Source organism: Rattus norvegicus, chromosome 14 (genome assembly GCF_036323735.1).
Source record: "Rattus norvegicus strain BN/NHsdMcwi chromosome 14, GRCr8, whole genome shotgun sequence".
NCBI lineage: Eukaryota > Metazoa > Chordata > Mammalia > Rodentia > Muridae > Rattus > Rattus norvegicus.
Genome location: NC_086032.1, coordinates 102,847,369 through 102,858,886, shown reverse-complemented (window position 1 = coordinate 102,858,886; position 11,518 = coordinate 102,847,369). Strand labels below are relative to the sequence as shown.

The 11,518-nt window shown below is 45.7% G+C and overlaps 1 long non-coding RNA gene across 1 annotated transcript; it reads left to right on the top strand.

Moving 5' to 3' along the window:
* The first annotated feature begins 3,621 nt into the window (after window positions 1-3,621).
* LOC134481805 (uncharacterized) lies at window positions 3,622-11,265 on the top strand. The gene is made up of 2 exons (XR_010057627.1): window positions 3,622-5,368; window positions 11,078-11,265. It is a non-coding gene; the product is annotated as an uncharacterized LOC134481805 (long non-coding RNA).
* The last annotated feature ends 253 nt before the right edge of the window (window positions 11,266-11,518 follow it).

Here is an 11,518-nt window from a genome sequence, read left to right as displayed (position 1 = left end):
GTACCCAGTGATTGAAATATAACTTCCCTATCCTGTAGAGTGCAGAGAGGACCACAGCTCAGCAGGCCCTTCCCAGAACTGGCACACTCTGTCAGCAATTGCTAAGAGCACTAGGATGATTTCCATTGGATAGGCGTAATAGCCTTCACACTTCATCCAAGAGGTTGTGACTGGAGCACACCCCTTTGAGCTACGGGGGAATAAACAGGGTTTGGTCTGTTCCTCAGTGACAGGCTCAGAGATCTCTGTTGTGTTTGCTCCTCACACCCTTTTGTCCTGTAGGCTTTTAAATGACCTCTTCCACAGAGGCTCCCCAAACACCCACCATGCTGCTTACCAAGCGAGGGTCAGCTAGGAGACACCAGATAGCCCCCAGCTCTGGGCCACATTTACACCTCTTTGCTCCATTCCAGCCCGGATTCTTTGTTCTGGCTGCCAACTCCAAAATGGATTCCATAAGCATTCTGGTTCCCACATGTTGGTCCAAATAGCAACCTGAAAGTTTGGGAACTCTAGGGGAGTGACAGACAGCTGCCTCAAATGGCATACATCTGGGCCTCTGGAGCTGGATTGGTGTTATTTCTCCTCTCTGCAGATGCTCTGAGATCCTCTCACCTTGATAAACTCAGGAAGGTGGAAGATAGGGCTAGCAATTCCAGAAAGTTCCCTCGACCCCTTAACTCCTGTTTCTCTTTAGGACTAAAGAGAGGTTAGACCGCCAGTCCTCATGGAGTAAGTGTCTAAAGGAAGCATAGGGAAGAAAGACATTTCCCCCTGACTTTCTGCTCTTTGCCCACAAAGGATGCCGCAGCAGCTCTACTCACTATTGGGGCAACAATTTCCATGTTCTCTCCCTAAAAGCTCCTGATCATTTTCCTTCCAGAAGACCAGGGCAGGAACCTTAGACTAATACAGGAGAAAACCAGCTTCCCTGCTGGTGACTGGATCTCATTCCATCCCTTGAAAAGTCCCTCCATGAAGCCTGCCCTCTGCAGGCTGCCTTCCCAGGAGTGAAGTCTGCCTAGTCTCCAGCCTGTCAGTGGACCTGGGAGAAGAGCTGCCCCTCACCCACCCGATCCCCGAAGCTGCCTCCTCCTTATCCAGGGCTATGTCCTCTCTCCTCTGCCTTTCCAGTCTGGCCAGCAACTCTGTACATACATGTTAGCCATGTGATGGGCCTGCTTGGCTCTGACAATGCTTTTCCCTTACTCGCCATCAATACACCTCTGCAAGCTTCTGTCCTCACCACCTCCATCCCACCCTCTCTGACCTCCTCCCAGTGGTTTCCTGATCTGCCCTTCAAATCCCAACTTGGGAATCTTCCTCGGCACGAGGTGCCAGGCCTCTCAGTCCCTCTTCTGTCCTTCTGGTCATGTCTGTCAGTCTTTGCTCATAACACTCCATATATTCTGTAGTGTCCAGCAGTTAAATACCTTCCGGCCAGCTAGCTAGTGGCGAAGCCAGTCCCTACCTACATCTACCTTCCTGTGCTCCACAGCTAGCAGACATCTGGCAACCCTAACACTAAAAGAGAACAATACTTTAAGGAATTTCAAGAATCCTTGACAATAGGAGGCTTAATGTATTCAGTGGGTGGAGACAACCAGGAAGTAATGTAAGGAGGGTAACAAGGACCTGACACTTGTTCTGCACTGGTGACAGTCTCCTAGAGATTCCCTACTCTTATCAAGCCTTATTTCCAGAAGGACAGACTGAGGTACACGGAGCTTAAGTTCACAGACACAAAAGCACCCGGCTTGTACAGGATGCTGGATCCGGAGCCCACACACTGCTGTCCCACCAGACTGGCTCCTGCCAAACAGCTGTGACGTGGAGAAGCAGCATCAGGCACACTTCCGTCCTTCCCTTCCTCCCGCCTCCCTCTTCCACTGTCTCTGCAAACAAGCCCTTGTTTAATGAACACATATTTAATGTGAGGAGAGAATAAAGCACATCAGCCCCGTGATTGCTTCATACACACTCTTTTTCACTACCTGTCACATCTTCACAATGCAGTCAAAGCATTCTCGGCAGCACAGATTATTTTACAAGAGAAAAGGGAACAAGCCTGAGCTGAATCAATGGTTATCAGAGAGGACTCGCCATCATGGCCCCCCACCAGTTCTGCAGGTGCTGAGCTCAACCTGTGAACTTTGAGAAGTGGGGTGTCTATTCCTCTTGTTCTTGTAAGTGAACCCCTCCCCTTTTCTTCCCCTTCTTTCCTTACCAAAAATAATTCACTTCATAGACACACACACACACACACACACACACACACACACACAGACTAGACAGCCAGATGAGGGACATCAATAGGAATCTTCTGGAGCTTTGAGATCAAGCTGCGCCCAACTGCCAAGGTTTAGAAGAGATGGGCAGTTGAAATACAAAGGGCTGACAGGGCCCTACCTAGTCCCTCCGGCCTGCTTTCCTTCCCTGCATCTGATGCTACCTCCTGGCTTTCTTCCCACAACGTCCGTCCGCAGCGAAGCCCTTCTTCCCTGAGCTCTCTTGCTTCTCCATGTGTGAGCAGTCTAAGTAAACTTCAGATGATGTGTCCCCAGTGAGGCTTTATTCCACAGTTTCCATGCCAAAATGTTGGCTGTGGATAAACATTGTTTCTACAGTGTAAGTAGAACATTGCTATAGTTCTAAGGTGCCTGCTGACCAGTCATTAAAGGGAGGGATATTTCCTTATCTCACACTGACGGTAACTACTCCTTCGGGCTCCACGGTGGCTGCCGAATCATCAGCTATCTTAACAGGAAGCATGGAGTCCTTTCTTCAGCTGTGTCCTTTACTGTTTTTATCAACATTGGACTCAGTTGGACTTCTAGTCCACAATCACCTTGAGTCACCTCGACCTTGAACAACCAGGGTAAAGACAGTGGCTTCGAAATGTCTTTACCTTGATGCGGGTCCTGGACCTTGTATGACAAGCTGTGCACCCTTCCACTGATTGCATGAGATTTCTTGGATTCAAGTCCTAGTCACAGGGATTTCTCAAGGAGGGTTCTAATGTCACCCTTTACAGAGCTGGCAAAGGACAGCATGTGCAATCATCCCATACTAATAGGATAAAACAAGTTTGCCATGAAGCCAGCCAGATCCGAGAACCAAGACTAGCCTGGGTGAATGCCCCTTTATGTAGTACCTGGAGAGTGAGCTAGTGTTGGAAAACTGATTTCTTTTTTTTTTTTTTTTTTTTTTGAGACAGATCATCGCTCTATAACCCAAGTTGGCTTGCTACTGACTACATAGCCCAGGCTAGTCTCAAATGTGTGCAATCCTCCACCCTCAGCCAAACACATCACAGCAATGTGTTCTTCCCTACCCCAAAAGCAAAAGTCCATGAGCTTTCCACACTCGTGTGTCCTAGGCTTAATTAGACTATTACCAGAGGTTCCTATCAGCTACTCCGAGGGAATGAATGTCATTTGTGATGTGCTAAGGCAGATGTTTTGCGACATGCTTCCTCCTGATATAACCTTTGTCCCGTGCCTGAGAGACTTTGAATCTCCTTAGCTGATAGAGCTGACCTGTGGCTGCCAGCATACATGGAAGTAGGCTTTCATGTTTAAAAGTTGTTCCATGTTTAAGTGAGAAAATGATAAATCATATGAATGCCCGTGGCAGGCAGGTTTTATTTTCAAGATTAGCGGTCCCTTAGAATGTAAGAAATAAAACAGGAGAAACGGGCATAAGTTCAGGCAGGTCCAACTTCTTTTGTTCAAACGCAAGGACAGGATGTGGAACAATTTTCTGTCTTGTGGGTGACCATTTTTTTTTCTTTGCCCGTATCATCTCCAAGCCCTTAGACCCATTAGCCTAATTAATATAAGAACATGTGCATATGCAAACAAGATTCTTCACCATATATTTCACTTTATAAGACAGGTTGAAGGGTAGTTGGGGGAGTCAATCAACTGTCATAAATTTGCTATGCATAAGGCCTCATTAATATTAATTGGGGCGTGGGCATTGTGCAGTGGTCCGTGCTTGCCATTAGAGGTGGGCCCTTTGCTTTAACTGTCCCTGAGATTAGGAAAACGAAAGCCTCTGACCCGATTTAAATATGGAATCTACACCAGGCTCCAGGTACTGAGCAGAATCAGAAAGGTATTTTTTAAAAAAAAAATACAGAGCAGACCTTTTCTAAGACAGATGGCACACAATGAGGTTAGAAAAAGTATCTTGAGATCCAACCTGCAAGAACAAAAAAAAAAAAAAAAAAAAGCCCTGCTCGCATTGTTGTTTTCATTATCTTGCTTCTGTCATTTCGTGAGCTTTGTATCTTGCAAGGAAAGAAAGAAGGGAGAAAAACTGTGAAATTAATCTTTTGTGCATGGCCTGATAAAGAAGAGACACGCTCAGACAAAAGATAGACTGAGAGAAGGTACCGTGATTGATGACTAAAGTAAAGGTGTCAGGAGAGTATTATGTAAATTACTGGAGGCACACACCATTTCAGAAAGAATGAGAGGGAGCTGAAGGGGGAGCGAGGGAGAGGGAAGGCGAGAAAGGAGTGAGGCGCGCCGAGAGTGAAAAAAGGATTGCAGAGCCATGTCACCAAAGAACTGGTCCCCAAACACCCATTTCTTGCCATCTTTCATCTCCTCCGACAAGCTCACCTCCCATTCTCCCTGGGCTGCACGCGGTAACAAAGGGGATGGGGGCGGGGAGAGCTGTCAACATTAGCATGATTCCAGCCACGGCAAGGTTTAGGGAAAGCGCGTCTGAAGTGAGAGCGGCGAGCAGGGAAGTTTCTGTTCAAGGGGGAAAGCTGGCTGGCGACTGCGAGTGTCTCTCTGTGGAGTGTGCCTCCGTGAGACATGGGGACAATCCTTGGCTGCTCTCATTCTTCACGGTACAAATTGGCTTCAAAAATCCTGAGTCTTCCCCCCAACAGTCTCCGGGTGCATCTAAGCATCTGTGTTGAGCACATGGAGGGGCCACTAAACAAAGGTGGGTGAAAAGTTATGCTAAAGGCCGAGCCAGAAGCCTCACTACAAAAATTCTCGTCATCACCCCGCTTTGGCTTCATTTCCTAATGAAATGAATGAAGCAAGTGTTGAAAACACCTTCATCTCCCTGACCGGATGAGTCTGAAGTAACAGTAGGCTTAGATTCAATTATCTGAATAGGTGATGACCTCACAAAGGACTGGGCTGCCTTCCGGATGGGTGGACCTACAAATGTCTCTTTCCTACAAATCCAACAGTTTCTACAGATTCTGAAAGAAAACAACCCTTGCAAAGCTGCGGAAGCCCAATCTGGAGACGGCCAGATTGTTCCTCAGAAAACTCAGCAGAAGACTCGTTTACAGCTCGGCCTTCCTTACAGGAGCAAACCCTGTTCTGTTTCTCAGGTACCATGAAGCACTAGAACCTAAATGATTTAAATAATTCTCCTTTGAAAAGTCCAGAGGGATAGAGGCTGACAGGCAGGTGGAGACTGTCTTCCTTCTCCAGTCTAGTGAGAACAGAAGGAAAATGCGGGGAATTTTCACCAAATCACAGTTTGGAGGGCTCCCACATACTGTAGTCACTGCATGTAAACCCTGAGAGACCATGAAATTTAAAATGCAACGAAAGAATGGATTTTATTAATAACAGAAATTAAAATCTGTAATAAATCTGTGTAAGCGCAAATCTTGATTGTCCTGTGTCCTTTATTTTAGACATTTTTAAATTAATAATTAGAAGTGGAGAAGGTCTGTGACTGCAGGTAAAAAGGGGACACATTTACAGCTGAAAAGGCGTTCCACCAGGGACACCAAAGCCTGAAAATATCATCCTGTCCCCAAGGGCCCATTCCTTCTCTCTCACTTCATAAACTCTCCCTGCCTGGCCATTTAGCCTATCACACACTGACTCATTTATGAGTTCCACAATCCAAAGTGATTGAGGTCTGCTATGTGCCGGGCACTCTGGTATGTGGTAGAGGAAGAAGACAGAGTAGAAAGGCCCGTGTGCCGGGCAGGGACACCACAGCTTTGAAGGTGACCACAGCCTTCCTATGGCTATATCTTTCTCTCACAGAGTTTGACTCAAGGATCAGGGTAACGACTGTTCTGAGATGAACCCTTGCTGAAGGAGACTGAATTGTCCAAAGTCTGGTATGGCCAGGACTCCATAAAGGTTCACTAAAGCTTTTAAGAAGACGACACATGGGAAAAACACTTCTGTTCAGTTAGGTTCAGCCTCTTAGAGTTTCAGTGATGGCTCTATAGAGGGAAAATGAGGACGTGTATGTGACTAGGACAGGCCAAACTCAGTCAGCCCTAGAATGGTGGAATCACAAGTAGTAACAGCAAGCACTCATCACTTGGGCAGGTACCGACTCTACCCTAAACACAGAAGACATGGACTCATTGACCACATCCCGTCTCTTATTCTTAGTGCTTGTTGCTATTATTTTATCATTTACATTTTTACAACTATGTAAACTGAAAGGTGTGACCAGGCATGGTGGTTTGGATAAGAATGACCCACTCCAACCCCTAGGTTCACGTTTTTGAATACTTGGTCCCCATCTGGTGGAACTGTCAGGGAAGGATCGGGGGCGTGGCTCTGTTGGAAGACATGAGCCATTGATGGCAGATTCTGAGGCTTTAGATCCACCCTCAGTGCTTTCTCTGCTTCCTGCCTGAGGTTGGAGATGCAAGCTCCCAGCTGTCCTGCCATCATGCCTTTCCTCTGCCATCATAGACCTAACCTACGGAAACCATAAGCTCAGTAAACTTACTTTATGAGCTGCCTTGATCTCTGTGTTTTATCACAGGAATAGAAAAGTAATTAATACACCAAGACTGAACCATTAGGGCACGGCAGAGTTGGCATTTGAGTCTTGACAGCTATTCTAGGGTTTCTGCTGTCAGCAGCTAAGATTAATCTGACCAGAATATGAATCTGGGGAAGGAGAACCACTCTGTCCCACTTACCAGTCTCAGAAAAGTACCAGGTGACAACGTGAGGAGAGGCTACCGCCCTTGGCTGTGTGCTGGCCATGGTGAGGGAAGAATGCTAAGAGTTCCACGATGCTTGCAGGATGATATTCAGGATGGCCTAGGGGAACAGAGGTTCAGAAGATCCTAGTGGGTTTAAATTTTTCATAGCAACACTTTGACTTAAAAAAAAAAAGTCTCATTTAGGGGCTGGAGAATTGGCTCGTGGTTGAGAAACCTTGCCATATTGGCAGAGAATGCCAGCCTGGTTTCTAGTACCCCCATAGTAGCTCACAGCCATTCATAACTCCAGGGTATCAAAGGATTCGATACCCTTTTTTCTGAACTTGATAAGCAGCAGAAACATAGGAGGTACACATACACCTGTGAGGACAAAACATTCCGACACACGAAATAAATCTATAAACAAATATTAAATAAATAAATAAAATCTCCTAGCACTCAATCCCAGGGGTATAAGAAGAAAGACTTGGGAGGAAGGGCAGAACAACCATGATGTAGAGAAGATCTACAGCTAGGCAAGAACTGTTTGTATCCAACAGTAACATCGAAAACTTAAGGAAAACAGGCAAGAGTTAAAGCCACTAGTGACTGGAACAAGAACGAAGAGGCCAAGAGATCAAAGTGCAGCCTGTAGTCACATGGTAGGTTGCGCTCCAGGGCCTCGCAGCGTGTGTGCAAACCAGAGTGGCCTTTTTTCCGCAGAGGTAGGAAAAGTCAGCTCTGGAATGGATGTCAGGAGCCTGTTCCTAAAACCGCCATGACAAAGGCACCCTACTCTGAGCCTCTTATCCTTCATTCACACACAGGGAATTTGTAGTGTCAGGCAATATCTCACCATCTTTTCTGGCCCAAATGTGGAAGTCTCTCTTTAGGATGTCATACTCCAAATGTGGAAGTCTCTCTTTAGGATGTCATACTCCAAATGTGGAAGTCTCTCTTTAGGATGTCATACTCCAGTCCAGCCAGTGCCAGGGGCTTTGAGCAAAGTCTGTGACATTTTGACCTCTTCTCCTCTCCCCTAAGCAATGGAGTCTCTGGGAGTGAATGAATCACTGACAAGCTTGCAGCAGAAATAGCTCTCCCTAGAACGGATGGACAGCCGGAGAGGCAGAGCTGCCTTCCCATGGTATTTTTCACCTTTGCAGATGGCAAGAGTCCCCAGAAACAGGCCACACCCCGACCCCAGAATGATCACTGTCACTGGCTTCCTGACAGCTTCTGAAGCCTCATTCCCAAGTCTTCTCAGGAAACTTTTTCTTTTCATGTCTGACCTTCTGATTCATCTGGTTCCTGTTTTAAAACCAATTATTATGTATTGTCTTTTGAGTCTCACCCCTGACACCACTCAGCCCTGCCTTAATTTCCAGGATTGGCTTTCATTCAAATCTTTCCTTTCAGAACAAGGTATACACGTTCTAAGTGGCTACCTTCTAGAAATCTTGACTAAGACAGACGTTCTGGTAAGAAGGCCAGAGATAGGCACTTGCATACTGTGATTGTCTCCCTGCTTCACGTGCTGACGATCAAAAGGAAAATGGGCAGGGGCCTAAGCAAGGAGCAAAGTGGCTTCTAGGTCAGGCCTTCTGTAACCTCACTTGTTCTTGCCCTTGAACTCCTGAGCAGTGTTTGCACCTGTGACTGTGCCTACACCTTCAAGTCCTTCAGAACCTGTTTACATCCCTCTGAGCAATCATTACCTCATTCTGTAACTGCCCAGCACATCTATCCAAGGCTTTTCCCTACCTGTTTCCCAAATCCTAGTCCCATCCTACCAGGTCCCCGAACTTGCGGCCTTCCCTTCAGGTCTCCTGGAAGTCCTGAGTTCCAACTTGTTTTCCTTCCTCTGATTAACGTGTACCCTGTTCACTTGTACTGTGCCCTGGTGTTTCCCAAAGACATGGAGAAAAGGACACCATTTTCAGCTTCCAAGCTCCAAGAGTTTCCTCAGAAGAAGGAGGAGAAACTCAGGCTTTGGAGAAATTTGCAGTGGTTACTCTGCAAGCTAATTCCTTTTCCCACTGCTCCTGGTCTCACAGAAGACTGCAGTGCTAACCCAGGCTAGTTCTTCCAGAGAATACAACACCCTGCATGACTTTACCTTTGCCTGTGTTATTCAGACTGCTAAGTCTTCCAGCTTTTCTACCTCAACTCCCAGCAACCCTTGCACATATGGTACCTAGCTTTCCGGCTCAGACATCACTTCCTGTAATAGGTAGCTTTTGTTTTCCCACCAAGTGCAATCTATCTCCTCCTCCTCAGAGGCTCCCTGGTGTGGAGACGCTTACAGGAGGCTTTGTAGTTGTTTGCTTTGAGACAGAGTCTCACATACCCAGTCTGTCCTTTCTGGGTAGTCAAAGATTATTTCGAACTCCTCCTTGCCTCTACCCCTAAGCACCACCGGAACCCCCTCTTTAGTGCTGGGAACAGAGCTTGGAGCCTTCATGCTAGGCAAGCACTTACCAGCTTTGAAATTCCCAATCTAAGATAGGAAGCTTCATAAAACACTGATTTCCTGTTCTTATTACATCCCAAACTCTGGAGGGGCCCTGGGGAAGCCAGCACTCCTTGAACATCCCCAGGTTATTTTCACTTGGCCCACGTTTGAAAAGCTCTGTTCAAGACCAGAGCTTTCTGCTTTCTCCATTTAATTAACATATATTTATTGAACAAATAACCTGTGCGAAATAATTGTGCTATATGTGCAGACACTGCAGTGAATCAGGCCTACTATAAAAAGTAGCAGCACTATAGAAATGTTGTATTTTATCATGTTTTATACTAGATTATAAACATGCATTATAATAAAATATATCTTATGAATCTAACCATGTGTATCCATTTCTCTACTGCTGTTTCTTAAGAATAACAGTCTCTCATTTATCATGGCATCTTTTAGCACCTAACACAATGACTTGTATTCAATAAACAGATGGTAACTCATTAATTAATATACTTAATAATTTCTTAATTGTGGATTAATGTGAAGGAATGACAGTTTAGCTTTGAATTCATCCAGCTGAAACAGAAAGCTATCCCCACATTGCTAACTCTTAAATAGCAGCTCACGTTGGGCCAAACGTTACAGGCCCAGTGGGTGAGGAACTGCAGGAGGACAAGTTCAAGGGTAGCTTGGCCAGTTCAGGGAGACAGTATGTCAAAACTTGCAAATTTCCAAAAACGTCTATGTTTCTGAGGGTTTGCCTGCCTGTGTGTACGTGGACCATAAGCATGCCTGGTGCCCATTGAGATAGGAAGAGGTATCACCAGGAACTCAAGTGACAAACAGTTAGAAGCCTCCTGCATTTGGGTGATAGAAATTGAACTCCCCTCTGAAAGGGCAGCAACCCTGGGTTCAGTCCTCAATAGTGTAAGGAGGAGGAGAAGAAAACAAGTTAGCCTCCTGCTATTACATTTGTAAAAGCTGAGCCCCACAGCCACTCCCTGTCAGGACAGAAGAGAAGTTCCTGGCTTCTGACCAAGGGCCCGTGAGACCCTGAAGCATTCACTGACTTCTGCAAGAGTAGAGATATATGCTTGGTCTCATTTTTAATGGAAGTGTAGACCTTTTACTGAAATCAATGGTTCCTATCTTCCAAACACCATTCAGGGCCTCAACACCCATTAGCAGTAAAGCCAGAGCTGTGTTTCTTTTTTTCTGAAGCCTGTAAAGGGGCCCAAGGAACTGTGGGTTCCTGAGGGACAATAGGAGAACACGAGGAACACGTGGACCTCTGGCAACACAACGGACAGAGAGTGCTTCGCACTCCACAGAAAATAACTATTTCACCTTTCAGGGGAAATTTACAATCACTGAGGATCAAAAGAGTAAATTTGTTGCCAATATTAAAGATCCATGGATCAGGTCAATCGATCCCAAGACAATTTCTAAATAGTAAGTAACATGTGGCATTGTGACTCATTTCTGATAAAGTAAATATTTGAAATGGCCTCCAAGGCCTATCGAGGAGAACGATTCGTCCAAATCACAGTTTTGAAGAGTCTACTTTCTACACCATTTATCTTTCCTTCTCCTTTGTTGTAAGTAAACCTTTCTAAGGGGAGTGTTATTTCCATTTTGTTACAGCTGCCCCCCCTTTTCTTTCACAGCAGTGGAATGCTGGCCCAAAGATGAAATGAAGAAAATCAACCTTCCAGCTGAACCTATTGATTCCACCTGCCTTTCAATTTTTGCCTCAAAATGTTTCAGATGAATAATGTTTCCCTTCTCAGAGAAGAGGAAATATTGATATCACACAAGCCATAATGCAAATGAACATTAAAGGTGTCAGACTCTACCCTTCTTAGTGAGTAGTTTTTGTTGAAGAGGGGTCTGTGCTCAGTTAAATCTTGACACAGATAAAGTAAGCCTTGAGCTTGGACCATGCCTCTGGAATATTCTCAGCCACACCCCTAGGAACCATATACCCGATGCCTGTTCAGGACTTATGTGAGACAACCATCTTTCTCCCTCGCACTATCAAAGTGTTTTTAAATACTGCCCCTGACACATACACACACACACACACACACACTCACACACACACTCAC